Source organism: Oncorhynchus kisutch, linkage group LG30, assembly GCF_002021735.2.
Source record: "Oncorhynchus kisutch isolate 150728-3 linkage group LG30, Okis_V2, whole genome shotgun sequence".
Taxonomy (NCBI): Eukaryota; Metazoa; Chordata; class Actinopteri; order Salmoniformes; family Salmonidae; genus Oncorhynchus; species Oncorhynchus kisutch.
Window position 1 is genome coordinate 19,233,172 of NC_034203.2, and position 20,276 is coordinate 19,253,447.

At 42.6% G+C, this 20,276-nt stretch overlaps 1 pseudogene; it reads right to left on the minus strand.

Annotated features, from left to right (window-relative positions):
• Window positions 1-4,178: 4,178 nt before the first annotated feature.
• Window positions 4,179-20,072, minus strand: LOC109875451 (ATP-dependent RNA helicase A-like; annotated as a pseudogene).
• Between the last annotated feature and the right edge of the window lie 204 nt (window positions 20,073-20,276).

The following is a 20,276-nucleotide window of genomic DNA, read 5'->3' on the forward strand; positions in this document are numbered from 1 at the left end:
GTGTTATGGCTTTTCAACCTCTGCCATATTGTGGATTCAAATCTATTAGAACTCACATGGTTTTCTTTAGTGGAAGCTTCTCTAATGTCAAACATGTAAAGTGCGGTGTACCGCAGGGCAGCTATCTAGGCCCTCTACTCTTTTCTATTTTTATCAATGACCTGCCACTGGCATTAAACAATGCATGTGTGTCCATGTACGCTGCTGATTCAACCATATACACATCAGAAACCACAACAAATGAAGTCACTGAAACCATTAACAAAGAGTTGCAGTCTATTTTGGAATGGGTGGCCAGTAATAAACTGGTCCTGAACATTTCTAAAACTAGGAGCATTGTATTTGGTACAAATCATTCCCTAAGTTCTAGACCCCCTGCTGAATCAGGTAATGAATGGTGTGGCTGTTGAACAAGTTGAGGAGACTAAATTACTTGGTGTTACCTTAGTCTGTAAACTGTCATAGTCAAAACATGTAGATTCATTGGTTGTAAAGATGGGGAGAGGTCTATGCTTTTTTGACACCACACTCCAAAAAGTCCTGCAAGCTCTAGTTTTCTTATTTTGATTATTGTCCAGTTGTGTGGTCGAGTGCTGCAAGGAATGACCTAGTTAAGCTGCAACTGGCCCAGAATAGAGTGGCACGTCTTGCTCTTCAATTGTAATCAGAGGGCTAATATAAATACTATGCATGCCAGTCTCTCTGGCTAAGAGTTGCAGAGAGACTGACTGCATCACCTCTTTTTATAAGGAATATGAACGCGTTGAAAATCCCAAATTCTTTGCATAGTCACTTACCCCACCAGACATGCCACCAGGTGTCTTTTCACAGTCCCCAAATCCAGAACAAATTCAAGAACGAGGACAGTATTATATACAGTGTATTTCGAAATTAGTCAGACCCCTTGACTTTTTTCCACATTTTCTTACATTACAGCCTTATTCTAAAATTGAATAATTTGTATTTTTCCCTCGTCAATCTACACACAATACCACATAATGACAAAGCAAATAAAATGAACTATCACATTTACATAAGTATTCAGACCCTTTACTCAGCACTTTGTTGAAGCACTTTTTGGCAGTGATTACAGCCTCAAGCTTTCTTGGTTATGACACTACAAGCTTAGCCACCTGTATTTGGGAGTTTCTCCCATTCTTCTCTAAAGATCATCTCAAGCAGCGTCGCTGCATAGCCATTTTCAGGTCTCTCCAGAGATGTTTGATTGGCTGGGTCACTCAAGGACATTCTGAGACTTGTCCCAAAGCCTCTCCTGCGTTGTCTTGGCTGTGTGCTTAGGGTTGTTGTCCTGTTGGAAGGTGAACCTTCGCCCCCATCTGAGGTCCTGAGTGCTCTGGAGGAGATTTTCATCAAGGATCTCTCTGTACTTTGCACCATTCATCAATCCCTCGATCCTGGCTAGTCTCCCAGTCCCTGCTGCTTGAAAAACATACACACAGCATGATGCTGCCACCACCATGCTTCACCGTAGGGGTGGTGCCAGCTTTCCTCCAGACATGACGCTTGGCATTCAGGCCAAAGAGTTCAATCTTGGTTCCATCAGACCAGATATTGTTGTTTCTCATGGTCTGAGAGGTGCCTTTTGGCAAACTCCAAGCGGGCTGTCATGTGCCTTTTACTGAAGAGTGGCTTCTGTCTGGCCACTCTACCATAAAGGCCTGATTGTGGAGTGCTGCAGAGATGGGAGAACCTTCCAGAAGGACAACCATCCCCACAGAGGAACTCTGGAGCTGTCAGTTATCATAGGGTTCTTGGTCACCTCCCTGAACAAGGCCCTTCTCCCCTGATTGCTCAGTTTGGCTGGGTGGCCAGCTCTAAGAGTCTGGGTGGTTCCAAACTCCTTCCATTTAACAATGGAGGCCACTGTGTTTTTGGGGACCTTCAGTGCCTCGACCCAGTCCTGTCTCGGAGCTCTACGGACTATTTTTTTGACCTCATGGCCTTGGTTTTGCTCTGACATGCACTGTCAACTGTGGGACCCTATATAGACAGGTGTGTGCCTTTCCAAATCATGTACAATCAATTGAATTTACCATAGGTGGACTCCAATCAAGTTGTGGAAAAATCAGATGATCAATGGAAACAGGATGCACCTGAGCTCAATTTTGTGTCTCATAGCAAAGGGTCTGAATACTTATCTAAATAAGTAACATTTATAAAAACCTGTTATCACTTTGTCATTATGGGGTATGAGAATTGTTTTATTTAATCCATTTTAGAATAAGGGTGTAACGTAACAAAATGTGGAAAAAGTCAAGGTCTGAAAACTTTCCAAATGCACTGTACGTTCCATTTAAACGTGCTTAACTCTGGTCTTAACCGCCCCCATTTTAACCGCCCCCATTTTGCTAACATATGATGGGGGTCCCTGGGCAAGAAAAGGTTTCGTAGTATGGAACATTAAAGGTGCAATATGCAGAAATCGCTCCGCCATTTCTGGGTTGCTAAAATTCAAATAGTTTGCCTAATTTCAGTTTGTGACAAAACAAGCAATGTATCGTGTAGAGAATCATTGTACCATCTAAACTGCTGTGAAATATCCTTCCAGTAACCAAAATATTGCATTTCCAGCTGTTTGAAGCTGATGTACAAAAACCGAAAGTAAAAGACCCAAAAACAAGAACAGAAAGCACTTAAATAGTGCACACAGAACAGCTCTTCAGCTTCTTAGCTTTAAATAAGTGTCAGATCTATAACTCACAATTCTATGAGAATTTGGTCAAGTCACCCAAAAAGTTTACATATTGCAGCTTTAAGGGGAAGCAAAGATTGTCTATTATATTGACCAGAAAGTCGAGTTCCGCTCTAACAATTGAAATATGTCCTCAGGTGAGACCCTTCTAGCCAATGAGAGGGCAGATATGCATATGAACAACAAGCCATCGAGATGGATAGAGGACTAATCTTTGCATCTTTGCCATTATAGCAATCGTTGATAGCCTCAATGGCGCTGCCCATGCTATCTCCATTTTGAAGCTGTCAATTTTCTTCATTGGCTGATTGCTCCCAACTCATAGGAATCCCGACTCAGTTTACTACTTTTAAATTATGGAAGTCCTCGCTGACAATGTCCATGCTAAAACGGGTTATATACATGATGTCGCTATGACAACATGTACAACGCCTATAGTTGTTCTTTTTCAAAGTTGTCAAAATGCCATGTGCGTCCACTTTTATCAGTGCATTCGTAACAACCTAACCAATATGGATCAAGTAAGCCTTACTTAGCAAATAGGCAATTATAGTTTAACACTCATTGACCTCCATACAAAAAATCCTCACTTCGTGGGTCTGTTTTTGTGGACAGATTTTGGGTGTAGTAAAACCTCTCCCTTCGCCGCTTACTCTCTTGGGAAAGTGGTGATTCTGGGGAAATGAATCAACTAAAGCTAGGAGGAACCCTAGATTGTCAGCAGCATGATAATCTGTGATAGTGTTGTAGTAAGTGTAATAAATGTGGCATAGTAAAGCAGACCTAATTTAAATAGGTGTACGCTGTAAGCTTCACCTCAGTGAAAATAGTGTACAACCTCACTCATGCCGACTCAAGTAGAAAACCAAGGATTGATCAGTAACAGGAAATGTTCTTTCTATTCAGCTTCTCCCTCAGCCCCAACTGAAGCTCACCAACAACCACATTCATGATAACCACGGGTATGGCGTAACCATTCTTGTTCCTGACAATCTGTACAAAGTGAGTGAGGACCTGGAGCAGACAGCCAGTGGGGACAAGAACAAGACAGATCATCTTTCCAAGGCCCTGCAGAACCTCAGCTTGGAGATCACCAACAACAAACTGGAGTACAACACAAAGGGCGATGTAGGCTTGCTGCACAAAATGAGGGTGGATTCCTGAGTCTAGGATTGCAGCGTAAATGTGTTGTACACAATGGTTAAAACAAGTTGAAGTAACCAGACCTTTGACAGACAATTCACTATTGAATGTAGCTGTTTGCTCAGTATCTTGCCATGCAACAGCTGTTACTACTTAAGTCGATTATTTTTCTTGTGTTCATGTCCATTTCAATGTAAAGTTAAAAGCTATCTTTATGCACTGGCCCCATAAACGTGCACTTTATATGAACAATTAATTAAATGTTTTTTTCAAAATGGTGCTTCTTTTTGTGCCTTCAGAGGAAATGCAAAGGAAATCTGGCGGTGTTGGAGAAAAGTATTTTATTGAATTGATTTCTTTAATGATCATCTTTAAGTTATAAATCACTGACAAAATGAAGCTCATGAAATGAAATATTTAACGCTAACTAATCCAATGAGTCAGTCTAAGAGATAATACAGAGAATGGATGATCTATATAACAAAGACTTAAAATTGTTAAATTATTATATATGTGGGCCAATAACCTTGACTTCAAAGTGGTGGTGGTGGTGTCACACAATGCACAACTAAAACAAAAACATCCGTAGACATTTTTCTAATATTACAGTCAAATAAACAAACATCATATTATGCATTTTTATATACAACATCCAAAAATGTACATGCTCTAATATCCCTGACACCCCCTGTATCCACCACCTACACTCCGCCACGGCTTCCTCTGTTACTTCCTCCTCCTCTGTACCCTCCTCCACTTCCATCAAACCTGCCCATTTTAGGAGGACGTGGACCAACGGCAAAACTGATAAAGACAGAAAAATCCACTGCTCAAAAAAATAAAGGGAACACTTAAACAACACAATGTAACTCCAAGTCAATCAAACTTCTGTGAAATCAAACTGTCCACTTAGGAAGCAACACTGATTGACAATACATTTCACATGCTGTTGTGCAAATGGAATAGACAACAGGTGGAAATTATAGGCAATTATAGGCAATTAGCAAGACACCCCCAATGGAGTGGTTCTGCAGGTGGGGACCACAGACCACTTCTCAGTTCCTATGCTTTCTGGCTGGTTGTTTTGGTCACTTTTGAATGCTGGCGGTGCTTTCACTCTAGTGGTAGCATGAGACGAAGTCTACAACCCACACAAGTGGCTCAGGTAGTGCAGCTCATCCAGGACGGCACACCAATGCGAGCTGTAGCAAGAAGGTTTGCTGTGTCTGTCAGCGTAGTGTCTAGAGCATGGAGGCGCTACCAGGAGACAGGCCAGTACATCAGGAGACGTGGAGGAGGCCGTAGGAGGGCAACAACCCAGCAGCAGAACCGCTACCTTCGCGTTTGTGCAAGGAGGAGCACTGCCAGAGCCCTGCAAAGTGACCTCCAGCAGGCCACAAATGTGCATGTGTCTGCTCAAACGGTCAGAAACAGTCTCCATGAGGGCCCGACGTCCACAGGTGGGGGTTGTGCTTACAGCCCAACACCGTGCAGGACGTTTGGCATTTGCCAGAGAACACCAAGATTGGCAAATTCGCCACTGGCGCCCTGTGCTCTTCACAGATGAAAGCAGGTTCACACTGAGCACGTGACAGAGTCTGGAGACGCCGTGGAGAACGTTCTGCTGCCTGCAACATCCTCCAGCATGACCGGTTTGGCGGTGGGTCAGTCATGGTGTGGGGTGGCATTTCTTTGGGGGGCCGCACAGCCCTCCATGTGCTCGCCAGAGGTAGCCTGACTGCCATTAGGTACCGAGATGAGATCCTCAGACCCCTTGTGAGACCATATTCTGGTGCGGTTGGCCCTGGGTTCCTCCTAATGCAAGACAATGCTAGAGCTCATGTGGCTGGAGTGTGTCCGCAGTTCCTGCAAGAGGAAGGCATTGATGCTATGGACTGGCCTGTCCGTTCCCCAGACCTGAATCCAATTGAGCACATCTGGGCCATCATGTCTTGCTCCATCTACCAACGCCACATTGCACCACAGACTGTTGGCCGATGCTTTAGTCCAGGTCTGGGAGGAGATCCCTCAGGAGACCATCCGCCACCTCATCAGGAGCATGCCCAGGCGTTGTAGGGAGGTCATACAGGCACGTGGAGGCCACACACACTACTGAGCCTCATTTTGACTTGTTTTAAGGACATTACATTCAAGTTGGATCAGCCTGTAGTGTGGTTTTCCAGTTTAATTTTGAGTGTGACTCCAAATCCAGACCTCCATGGCTTGATAAATTTGATTTGTCAGCACATTCAACTATGTAAAGAAAAAAGTATTTAATAAGAATATTTCATTCATTCAGATCTAGGATGTGTTATTTTAGTGTTCCCTTTATTTTTTTGAGCAGTGTATGTAAACCAGCTGTATTTGGTTTTCAAAACAGACATACAGTGGGGCAAAAAAGTATTTAGTCAGCCACCAATTGTGCATGTTCTCCCACTTAAAAAGACGAGAGAGGCCTGTAATTTTCATCATAGGTACACTTCAACTATGACAGACAAAATGATATTTTTTTTTCTCCAGAAAATCACATTGCAGGATTTTTAATGAATTGATTTGCAAATTATGGTGGAAAATAGGTATTTGGTCAATAACAAAAGTTTCTCTCAATACTTTGTTATATACCCTTTGTTGTCAATGACAAAGGTAAAATGTTTTCTGTAAGTCTTCACAAGGTTTTCATACACTGTCGCTGGTATTTTGGCCCATTCCTCCATGCAGATCTCCTCTAGAGCAGTGATGTTTTGGGGCTGTTGCTGGGCAACACGGATTTCAACTCCCTCCAAAGATTTTCTATGGGGTTGAGATCTGGAGACTGGCTAGGCCACTCCAGGACCTTGAAATGCTTCTTACGAAGCCACTCCTTCGTTGCCCGGGCGGTGTGTTTGGGATTATTGTCATGCTGAAAGACCCAGCCACGTTTCATCTTCAATGCCCTTGCTGACGGAAGGAGGTTTTCACTCAAAATCTCACGATACATGGCCCCATTCATTCTTTCCTTTACACGGATCAGTCGTCCTGGTCCCTTTGCAGAAAAACAGCCCCAAAGCATGATGTTTCCACCCCCATGCTTCACAGTAGGTATGGTGTTCTTTGGATGCAACTCAGCATTCTTTGTCCTCCAAACACGACGAGTTGAGTTTTTACCAAAAAGTTATATTTTGGTTTTATCTGACCATATGACATTCTCCCAATCTTCTTCTGGATCATCCAAAAGCTCTCTAGCAAACTTCAGACGGGCCTGGACATGTACTGGCTTAAGCAGGGGGACACGTCTGGCACTGCAGGATTTGAGTCCCTGGCAGCGTAGTGTGTTACTGATGGTAGGCTTTGTTACTTTGGTCCCAGCTCTCTGCAGGTCATTCACTAGGTCCCCCCGTGTGGTTCTGGGATTTTTGCTCACCGTTCTTGCGATCATTTTGACCCCACGGGGTGAGATCTTGCGTGGAGCCCCAGATCGAGGGAGATTATCAGTGGTCTTGTATGTCTTCCATTTCCTAATAATTGCTCCCACAGTTGATTTCTTCAAACCAAGCTGCTTACCTATTGCAGATTCAGTCATCCCAGCCTGGTGCAGGTCTACAATTTTGTTTCTGATGTCCTTTGACAGCTCTTTGGTCTTGGCCATAGTGGAGTTTGGAGTGTGACTGTTTGAGGTTGTGGACAGGTGTCTTTTATACTGATAACAAGTTCAAACAGGTGCCATTAATACAGGTAAAAACTGGAGGACAGAGGAGCCTTTTAAAGAAGAAGTTACAGGTCTGTGAGAGCCAGAAATCTTGCTTGTTTGTAGGTGACCAAATACTTATTTTCCACCATAATTTGCAAATAAATTCATTAAAAATCCTACAATGTGATTTTCTGGATTTATTATTATTTTTCCCTCATTTTGTAGGTCATAGATGAAGTGTACCTATGATGAAAATTACAGGCCTCTCTCATCTTTTTAAGTGGGAGAACTTGCACAATTGGTGACTGACTAAATACTTTTTTGCCCCACTATCTCACTACTGAAAAAAGTAATATGCTGTGCTACTACTCACTGAGTGGAGTAGATCATACTGTGTACAAATGTTGATAACCTACACAGAATAAACTAATCCAATAATGCCACTACAAGTATGTATGGTATGTCATGTTTATCAGACTATGGCTGCTAGAGCTTTGGTCAAAAGTAGTGCACTATGTTGTGAAAAGGGTGCCATTTGGGACATAATCTCGATATTTTCCTACTACCCTGAGCTGAGAAGTCAGTCGTGTTGATCTTACCGTAGATTGTTGACCATGAGGTTAAGCCCGGATGCGGAGGGCTTGGTGATTTGGCGGATGATGTTGAGCATGCGCTCGTTTGTGGGGTCCAGCTGTCTGATGTACTCAGGGTCTTTGATGACTTCCACAACAAGGGCCTCCATTCCAGCCCTCAATGCAGCTATGCAACCAGCCACGTCATGAGGTATCTTCAGTTTGATCCTGTAAATACCGATGGTGGTTTTATTTGCTTGACCCCACAATTTATGCACAATTTAAGTAAATATGCAGGAAAAAACATGTTTCCACTATTGCACCACTTTAAAAGATGGTAGCTACACTCACCAATCATCCAGCTCAATGATTTCCCCGTTTGATGTGAATTTCTTGGCGGCAAATAAGATCAGCTGGAGTGGGCTGACTGGTGTCATTCCTTTGGCGGAGATGGCTCGAGTCCGGATCTGGTGGAAAACAAAAGACGAGTGGTCATGAACTGTAGTAGTAGTGTTAACTGGTTGGTGCAGTCAGACTAAATTGTACACCAATTTACAATCATAACTTGTCATCGAACACTGACAGAGTGACCCCATTAGCTCACATTTAAGCGCATAAATAACCGGTACACAACCTATAGCATAGTAAACCTATGACAAACCAGTATATTCATATTATGTAGACATGGACAACTTCTAATTTGAGATCCTACCTTTTCGCTAAAGACAAAGAACGGTGATGGGTAGGTCATGTCCTGGCTGCTGCAGGGGCAGTTGACAGAGCATTTATGGATGAGGGCATTGCGCCCCTCAGTGGTGAGAATCTTCCTCTTCTCCTTGTGGTAGCACATGTTGGGATAGGAGCCGTATGTCAGGAGAGAGATGACCACGTCAAGGTTGCGGTCAGGTCCAACGTTGTTGAACATCTGTGTCATCAAGCACTCTTAGAAAAAGACAAAAAAACAGTTAACTATTTCAGATGTGATTGTAAATGATGCCAATACAGCTACACAAATTGTGTTGTTCACATTGCACCCTATTCCCAATAAAGTGCACTACTTTTGCCCAGGATCCATAGGGCATTTGAGACAGAAAATTTACCCTCAGAGTTGATGAGGATCTCCTTCAGCTGCACTTTGGCCTCCCAGGTCATCCTCAGTGTGGACATGTTGAGCCTCTTGTGTTCACAGAATCTGCAATCCGCACGCATCCTCTCCTCCAAATTATACAATGAATTTAACAAGCCTTTCTAACCTTCATTTTCCAGGTAATGAGAGAGAATAGGAGCGTTTCATTCTAATCCCAAAGAGCGGATTGGTTGTTTTCTAGATGTACATGTTGCATGTTTCTATGAAGCCGGGACTCACCTCATCCCAAGCCTGGAAGACTGACAGCAGTACCACGTGGTCTGAGAAGCGGGTGCCAGCAAAGCTATGGTGCACGTAGCGCAAGCGCTTGCCATCGTTGATGAAGGGCCTTGGGAAGCATGACGCTGCGGAGATGGTGCACACTGCATCTCCAACACTAGAAAGCAGAGCAGAGAAAGCGCCTACTACTGAAACCATTTCTCATTGGAATCAAAACAGTGCATGTGTATAGCGATTTGTCAATACAGGGAGGAGGTGAGGGCCCTCGGAGTGTGGTGTCAGGAAAATAACCTCACACTCAACGTCAACAAAACTAAGGAGATGATTGTGGACTTCAGGAAACAGCAGAGGGAACACCCCCCTATCCACATCGATGGAACAGTAGTGGAGAGGGTAGTAAGGTTTAAGTTCCTCGGCGTACACATCACAGACAAACTGAATTGGTCCACCCACACAGACAGCATCGTGAAGAAGGCGCAGCAGCGCCTCTTCAACCTCAGGAGGCTGAAGAAATTCGGCTTGTCACCAAAAGCACTCACAAACTTCTACAGATGCACAATCGAGAGCATCCTGTCGGGCTGTATCACCGCCTGGTACGGCAACTGCTCCGCCCACAACCGTAAGGCTCTCCAGAGGGTATTGAGGTCTGCACAACGCATCACCGGGGGCAAAATGTATCACTAGCCACTTTAACTATGCCACTTTGTTTACATACTCATCTCATATGTATATACTGCACTCAATACCATCTACTGTATCTTGCCTATGCCGCTCTGTACCATCACTCATTCATATATCTTTATGTACATATTCTTTATCCCCTTACACTTGTGTCTATAAGGTAGTAGTTTTGGAATTGTTAGCTAAATTACTTGTTGGTTATTACTGCATTGTCGGAACTAGAAGCACAAGCATTTCGCTACACTCGCATTAACATCTGCATGTGACAAATAAAATTTGATTTGATTCGATTTGAAGTAAGGGTAAGAGTGAATAAACAAGGCCCATATCCAAAAGCAGCTCAGAGTTGTAGTGCTGATCAGTTTAGCCTTTTATTTCATAATTAATATGTTACATAGAAGGGGGGACCTGATCCGAGATCAGCACTCCTACTCTGAGAGGCTTTTTGAATACAGGCCCAGACGTTTGGCATCTCTTCAATTCAATGAAGGTTGCGGTGCAGAGACGTACTTGTCAACGCGTGCTCTGCTACGCAGATAAAAGCAGAAGACAGCCCGGACGCGGCCAGCCCGACCCTTCCTCTGCTCTAGCTTGGTTTTGGAGCCCCAGACCATGGCGTAGTTGGTCATGTTGTTGTGAGACGTGAACAGCTTCACTTTCTGCCTCAGAGAAAACACACCATCATGGGCGGTCATTCGTAGGGTTTAATATTTTTCTGGTATTTTACAAACGTTCCATCCCGAGAATAAATCACTTTTCTCCCAGGTAACCCGGTAGTTCCTACCAAAACCGGAAGTGTCTTCAAAAGCATTATAAAGCATATAAAATTGGCCTGGGTCTGGAGGTTGTTAGAGCTTTGAGAGAAAATTTAAGCCTGACACTAACTGAGCCATACATTAAATACATTTAATGAGCCCAAGCCCAAAAAATACCAAATGATTGTGCAGTTATCTGACACACACACACGCACGCTACTGCACATTACGCACAACAGAAAAATTAAATCCCATAAGCGTAGCTAACTACAGTGCATTCGGAAAACTATTCAGACCCCTTAACCTTTTCCACATTTTGTTATAGCAATATTCTAAAATTGATTAAATTGTATTTTTTTCCCTCATCAATCTACACACAATACCCCTTAACGACAAAGCAAAAACAGTATTTTTTCACACTTACATAGGTATTCAGACCCTTTACTCAGTACTTTGTTGAAGCACCTTTGGCAGTGATTACAGCCTTGAGTATTCTTGGGTATGACACTACAAGCTTGGCACACCTGTATTTGGGGAGTTTCTCCCATTCTTATCTTCAGATCCTCTCAAGCTGTCAGGTTAGATGGGGAGGTCTATACAGACATGTTTGATCGGGTTCAAGTCTGGGCTCTGGCTGGGCCACTCAAGGACATTGAGAGACTTGTCCCAAAGCCACTACTGCGTTGTCTTGGCTGTGTGCTTAGCGTTGTTGTCCTGTTTGGAAGGTTGAATATTCGTCCCAGTTCGGCAAACGCCAATCTGGCTGTCGTGTGCCTTTTACTGAGGAGTGGCTTCTGTCTGTCCACTCTACCATAAAGGCCTGATTAGTGGAGTGCTGCAGAGATGGTTCTCCCATCGGGTACTTGGCCACCTCCCTGACCAAGGCTCTTCTCACCCGATTGCTCAGTTTGGCAGTGTGGCCAGCTCTAGGAAGTCTTGGTGGTTCCAAACTTCTTCCATTTAAGAATGGAGGAGGCCACTGTGTTCTTGGGGACCTTCATTGCTGCAGAAGTGTTTGGGTACTCTTCCCCAGATCTATGCCTCGTCACAATCCTGTCTCGGAGCCCCATGGACAATTCCTTCAACCTCCTGGCTTGGTTTTTGCTCTGACATGCACTGTCAACTGTGGGACCTTATATAGACAGGTGTATGTCCAATCAATTGAATTTACCACAGGTGGACTCCAATCAAGTTGTAGAAACATCTCATAGATGATCAATGGAAACAAGATGCACCTGAACTCCATTGCAAGTTTCATAGTAAAGGGTCTGAATACTTACGTAAATAAGAGTTTGTTTTTTGTGTGCAATTTTTCGCTCTGTCATTATGGAGTACTGTGTGTAGATTGAGGGAAAACATTTATTTAACCAATTTTAGAATAAGGCTGTAACGTAACAAAACGTGGAAAAAGTAAATGGGTCTGAATACTTTCCGAAGGCACTGTATATGCTGTCTTGGGTAAATAACTGAAACTAGCTCCAGTAGGCTAATCCTTTAGAGTGGGAACTGGATTACTGTAATGTATTATATGGACTGGAATATGCACATCGTTCAAACCTTGACAAAGGAGGGAGAGAACATGTGATTCTGGTGCAGCACATGCAGCCTACAAAGTTAGGCTAGTACATTTGATTTTCATTTTGAAATACAGTACCAGTCAAAAGTTTATACATACCTACTCATTCCAGGGTTTTCTATTTATTTTTTACATTGTATAATAATAGTGAAGACATCAAAACCATGAACTAACACATATGGAATAGTGTAGTAACCAAAAAATCAAAATATATTTGAGATTATTCAAAGTAGCCACCCTTTGCCTTGATGACAGTTTTGCACACTCTTGGGATTCTCTCAACCAGCTTAACAGGTGTGCTTTGTTCAAAGTTAATTTGTAGAGTTTCTTTCCTTCTTAATGTGTTTGAGCCAATCAGTTGTGTTGGGGTGGTATACAGAAGATAGCCCTGTTTGGTAAAAGACCAAGTCCATATTATGGCAAGAATAGTTCAACTAAGCAAAGAGAAACGACAGTCCATCATTACTTTAAGACGTGAAGGTCAGTCAATCCTGAAAATGTAAAGAACTTTGAAAGTCTCTTCAAGTGTTGTCGCAAAAACCATCAAGCGCTATGATGAAACTGGCTCTCATGAGGACGGCCACAGGAAAGGAAGATACAAAGTTATCTTGCTGCAGAGGATAAGTTCATTAGTTACCAGCCTCAGAAATTGCATCCCAAATAAATGCGTCACAGAGCTCAAGTAACAGACACATCTTAACATCAACTGTTCAGAGGAGACTGCGTGAATCAGGCCTTCATGGTCAAATTGCTGCAAAGAAACCACTACTAAAGGACACCAATAAGAGGAAAGACTTGCTTGGGCCAAGAAACATGAGCATTGGACATTAGACCGGTGGAAATCTGTTCTTTGGTCTGATGAGTCCAAATTTGAGATTTTTGGTTCCAACCGCTGTGTCATTGTGAGACTCAAGAGTAGGTGAATGGATGATCTTCGAATGTGTGGTTCCCGCCGTAATGCATGGAGGAGGTGTGACGGTGCTTTGCTGGTGACACTGCCTGTGGTTTATTTAGAATTCAAGGCACACTTAACCAGCATGGCTACCACAGCATTCTGCAGCTATACACCATCCCATTTCGTTTGCACTTAGTGGGACTATCATTTGTTTTTCAACAGGACAATGACCCAGCACACCTCCAGGATGTGTAAGCGCTATTTGACCAAGGAGAGTGATGGAGTGCTGCATCAGATGACCAGATGACCTCACCTGACCTCAACCCGATTGAGATGGTTTGGGATGAGTTGGACTGCAGCGTGAAGGAAAAGCAGCGAACAAGTGCTCAGCATATGTGGGAACTCCTTCAAGACTGTTGGAAAAGCATTCCTCATGAAGCTGGTTGAGAGAATGCCAAAGTACATATGTATGCATGTACGCACAGTGGGGCAAAAAAGTATTTAGTCAGCCACCAATTGTGCAAGTTCTCCCACTTAAAACGATGAGAGAGGCCTGTAATTTTCATCATAGGTACACTTCAACTATGACAGACAAAATGAGAAAAAAAAATCCAGAAAATAACATTTAGGATTTTAAATGAATTTATTTGCAAATTATGGTGGAAAATAAGTACTTGGTCAATAACAAAAGTTTATCTCAATACTTTGTTATATACCCTTTGTTGGCAATGACAGAGGTCAAACGTTTTCTGTAAGTCTTCACAAGGTATTCACACACTGTTGCTGGTATTTTGGCCCATTCCTCCATGCAGATCTCCTCTAGAGCAGTGATGTTTTGGGGCAGCCCTTTGTTAAATTACAGCCTTATTCTAAAATGGATGAAATAAAAACTTGCAATCTACACACAATGCCACATAATGACAAACCAAAAACAGGTTTTTAGAAATGTTAGCAAATTTATAAAAATAAAAAAAATACTCATTTACATAAGAATTTAGACCCTTTGCTATGAGACTTGAAATGGAGCTCAGGTGCATCCTGTTTCCATTGATCATCCTTGAGATGTTTCTACAACTTCATTGGAGTCCACCTGTAGAAAATTACATTGATTGGACATGATTTGGAAAGGCACAACTGTATATAAGGGTCCACTTGACAGTGCATGTCAGAGCAAAAACCAAGCCATGAGGTCGAAGGAAATGTCCGTAGAGCTTCGATACAGGATTGTATCAAGGCACAGATCTGGGGAATGGTCACGTGCATGAGATGCGTACATGTGTCATGTAAAGAGAGCAAGGCTTGAGGGAATAGGGAATGTTTTTCCAAAACAACAAATTAGGGATTTCGGTAACAGTACTTTTCAGTCACAAATGGCTGTAATTATGTTGCAGCTTCAGCAACACAAACGGTTTGTGTATCGTGGTGGTCGCTGCAGCAGGGAATAGAGAAGAAAGAAAACGGGTGCTAGTCACCCAGTCACTCGCTGTCTGAGCCAGGCCCGGCACAATCAAATCAATTGCGGTCAGACTCCCTCTAGTCATTTGTGTTTTTTAATTATTTCATCAAACAATTTGCTTAAAGCATCAGACAAACAGTGCATACAGTTGATTTGATTAAAACACATAGGATGTGTCTGTATATGGAAAAATACACGTTTAAACATTTCACAACAAATGTTTCACTCTTGGTCGACCAAGATTTTATTTTGTCTGGGACAGCCCTACTTCTGCAATGCTTACATCCAGGCTGTATTAGCTACACAAAAACACCTAATGTATGAATGAGAAATGAGGATATGAGAGACACTTACCAACAGTGCAGAACATGATGCTAGCATGGGGCCGTGGGAGGATGGATTCAAAGCGGACAATGTACCCACAGCTCTTACCGACATCCTCTACTCTCTTGTAGGAAACACGCTCTGCCACAGACACTGCACTGATACGCCGGGGCTGAGAAAGAAGGGAAGGAGGACACTGTGATAAAGCAGTCAGTCATTAAGTCATTAAGCCATCTGCACTTTTACATTCTATGTACATTCATGTCACAGAACAAGTCCTGGACCTGTGTTTCTGTTTGTAATATCTTTCAACGTTTACACACTGCCAAAATGTCCCAAGGAGACAAAGTCATTATCTTATCACAAACATGGAAGTCCATGCATATTTCAATTTTGAGTCTTACCTGGGTTACAATAATGTTACAGTCGGACGCCCTCCCACTCTTGATGAACTGATCCAGGATGTACTGGGGAACCTGGGTGGTTTTGCCACAGCCAGTCGCCCCTCGAATGATCACCACCGAGTTACCCTGAACAGAAGACATGTTCTCCCTCTCATAATTCTTCACTGGAAGCCCATCTCACTCCCCAATGACCTAGGAGACAAGTTTTTGCATGTCAGTCAGACATAACAGACCATAATTTAACACTAAATCAAGATAATAGCTAGTAAGTCACGGCAACAACACCTTCTGTAGGCTTTGATCTTGTTCCAATTGACAGGTCAGCTCATGTTGGAGGTCAGCGCTGATTTGCTCTGGGGTGCACTAGGGGGAAATGGGAATGATACTTTTAGATGGGATGGCAGGTCTACCATGACAAAATAGACTGCTTTACTTTAGAGAAAGTAAGGACACATTATGAAGAGAATAACCACAGAAAATACAGATATATTGTTGCATAAATGTACAGCTAGAAACAAGTCTGTCTCACAAATGCTAGTGGGGCCTCGTCGATATTGCTGCTGGTCCAGGGGTTCCAATTAACTTGACCAGGGCACCACCCCAGCCAAGGTTTGTCTCTGGGAGAGCTCAAACACAGCCATCTTCCCTTGGACTAGGGACACTGGGGTACTTGGATCAGGTGGCGGAGGACAGGCAAAATGTTTAACTCAATCATCATATTCAAAGTCATACTCAAATCAATCACATACAGTACCTTGCTTTTCTGTGCCACAGGTCAGATACTAATTGAAACTGTATAAAGGTTAATAAATGTAATCATATAAATTAGACTTACTGGAGGTGGAATTACAACACCCAGTTCTTGGGCAATACTCTTTAGCTGATGTTGCAGATCATCCACCACATTCACCTCAAAAGCTTCCAACTGTGAAGACACCAAGGTTCAACGCTAGGGTTAAAAAAGACTTGCTGCATACTTTGTTGTAACCTTGAGACAGATGTTAAAATAAGGTGAACAAACACAAAGCATACAACATGAAGACGTCGTATTATTAAACAAATGTACTCCTAAAAGTGAAACTATTTTTTTTCAGCAGTAAAACACGTTACTTACAATTTCCCCCTCTTTCTTCTTAGTCATGCCAGTATAAGGCTCAATGACACCCAGATGGTAAAGTTGACGGACGATAGACAGCGCAGAGGACTGGGCCGCCAGCTTCTTGTTAGAGCCATGCTCGCGGGTAAATATCTCTACAAAACAAATTCAAATGTATTTCTTACTCGGCATGTGAAGTCATACTTGTCATCTCCAGAGAGGCACTAAACAATTTTGTCCTCGCTTACATTTTTCTCCAGAACTTGGTAATATCGAATATTTGAGACTAATCTACAAACATTTAAACAAAGCAGTTTACGTCCGATAGACAATTCAGTTTGAGTTGACTGAAAAAGTCGGTACTTACTTCTACCAAGCTGTATAACAAACAACTGCATCTCAGCAATAAAGCTCCTAAAGTAGAAGTGAAAGAATCCCATCATCCATAATGTTACTAAGCCTAATGTATCCGAATTCAGAATAATGTGTAACTGTCATGCTTTTACAGTTGATAAAACATGTATCAAACTTTGGACCAACTGACCTCGGAGCTTGACAAGTACATTGTCCACTCTGATCAGAACTTGAGGGAGCCCGTATGTTTTTCTACCAGACTTCAATCAACAATCAATCTGATCACCACACCCAGACTGTCCCACCCCTAGTGGAACAAGTAACACCAGAAATCAAAACCACACAATACTCTGCCCATTCCATACCCCATTGTGGATGCAACCATGTGACAACTTTAGTGCAGCCTAAAGGATACCATATGTCTTGACAAGTAATGTTGTGAATTCTGGCATCACATGTCCACTTCTTTTTATATTAAGAATTACTTAGTCCAGTTAAATTCAAATAGGATCAATATTGTACAAGGTATTGGTTGAGGTCATCTAGGACCTCTGTGCCGGGCGGTGTTAGAGAGGAAGCCCCCACCCCCCACGCGCTGCTGCTACTACTCTCTGTTACTATAGATGCATAGTCACTTTAATAACTTTACCTACATATACATATTACCTTGACACCGGTGTCCCCGCACATTGTACTGGTACCCGCTATTATATAGACCCACTATTGTTATTTACTGCGGCTCTTTAATTACTTGTTATTCTTATCTCTTACTTTTTTAGGTATTTTCTTTAAACTACATTGTTGGTTAAGGGCTTGTAAGTAAGCATTGCACTGTAAGGGCAACACCTGTTGTATTCGGCCATGTGACAAATACAATTTGATCACTAGCCAATTGGAACCAGCCTGGTACACCATAGTTCAGGCTGGTTCCACCAGGCTAGCTGATCAACTTCCAGGCTGAAATATCCACCTGACCTGTTTTGGTCAGGCCCAACTTGGCTGTATTTGTAATCGTTTTGATTCTTCTCCTTCTGGAAAAACTGGTTCAGACGGGCTTTGGCATTCTCTAAAGTCCAGTTGCCATGGAGTCCTGCATTCAGATCTACCTCCTCAGACTCCAGAGTCTTGAAGGGGAAAATAAACATGTCAAAGTTTAAAAATACAACATGTGTGAAGACCATGAATTACTACAAATGCATTGCCTATTAAATGTAATTCAGCATAAACATAGCTAATGATAGACATGAAACCACAACACTTTATAAATATTGTGAATTGACAGGTCCTACTGCCTGTGCCTCTTGCTCATCTCTCTTTGAGTAGTAGTCCTTTAGATTGTCCCCACGATCCCATGGAGCATTGCTGTTTCCAGAACCCCCAGAATAATTGCCTCCACTATCACCTCCCGAATATCCCAAACCAGTGACACCTGGGAATGGTCCAGAAGGTGCATTCGCTGAAGCAACAGTTAAACATCAAGATGAGTTATGACACCATATAACGAGAGTTCACAAAACAGACTATACAGGACAGTCTAGTGGGGCAGCAAGTAGCCTAGTGGTTAAAGCATTGGGCCGGTAACCGAATCCCAGAGCTGACAAGGTAAAAATCTGTCGTTCTGCCCCTGAACAAGGCGGTTAACCCACTGTTCCTAGGCCGTCATTGTAAATAAGAATTTGTTCTTTAACTGACTTGCCTAGTTAAATAAAAAATAAAACAATACCTTGTTCAGCTTTCACAACCAGGTGAGGTGCACTTGGAGGAAGACATCCAAAGCCGACATTGCCTTTATCACCCCCTGCTCCCCCACAGCTAGGCTCAGGTACACTTACCTATAAATATGAAAAGTATTTTTAATACGTTATCATCACGTGCATGACAAAATGTTTTATCTTGAATGATAAAAAAGCATTAGGTGTAATATGTTAATAGCTGACCCCAAGGGCTTGGACTTCAGCTGCATTCATTTCTCCAGCTCCCGACAAGATAATTGACTAAGTCTCTGGCAGCATTTGCCTGGGAATCCTTCTTATTGGTGGAGTTTCCCATTCCAGTGTAGTTGAATCCCTCAATACGAACCTTGGAAGATGTCAAAATATGAATGTTATTTACCAGATCATTGCTGAGGCAGACACATTTTAAAGAATACAACTGACCTCACACAGAAACTTCTGCCGGTTTTTGTTTCCAGCTGCTCGAATGTCATAGCTGGGTATAAGTGTCTTCTTCCCACACCAAGCATACAGGAAGTTATTGATGTCTGCCATGGCGGATTTGTGGATATCTGTTGGAGCAGGGTTAATTGGCCGTGACTGACCTACAAATAATAATATATTGACAAGATAGTCTTATGACAGCTCTAACAATGGAAATATGTGTTCTCAAATATGGAAGGCAGACGAGGGGAAGCGAGATCAGGTGGGACCATTCTAGCCAGTGAGAGTGCAGGTAAACGTGAATGGGCACATTGATGAAAGCACCAGAAAATCCAATCCAAATCCATGCTATTTTAGCTAGCTATTTGACTAACAATATCACCGATGTGAGGACTCTGTTAACGTATATTCATTTATTCGACGCAGGCTACATCAAAATGCATGTATAGGTAGTTAGGTCAGACAAAAAAACGGTATACGTAACCTAGCTTGCCAGCTAGGCTAACGTCAGCTGAAAGATACACAAAAAAATGTTAAAAAATATATACAAATGTTAGCTCGTTTAGAAGATTACGCTTCTGTACTAACGTTAACTGATGTTGCATGGGAATTATGGATATGACCAGCTAGCTAAATGCATGACACAATTAGTACGACTTGTATTTGTATGTTGCTCATCTTACCCAGTCAAGCTCCACCAGATACTTTCTTCTAACGAGCCGGCTAGCAAAAACAAACCATTCAGCCGGCAGACATGTTATGAGCACGAACTGGGGCCAGAGAGGAAGAGGAGAATCGTTGTCTGGGGCGCATACGTGGCTAGGACTCCCAGCCAGAGAGCCCCCTGGCAGTAGGACCACATAATTAGTCATTAGGATCTCTATGGGCAGAACGATGACTAGTCGCCGGACTCAAAATCCCAGACCTAGAGCGATGTGGGTAACAACCAATGCTGTGGCAACCAGTCTGCCTAAATTTAAATCTACCACATTTGATCGGTCATTGAGGCCTTCCAATCAAGCTGACAAGTATTTGTTGTTATACTCTGTTCTACTAACTGTAGTTCAGTAATCAAGTCACATTTTACAAAGTAACAATAACAAAATCTTTATTAAGTG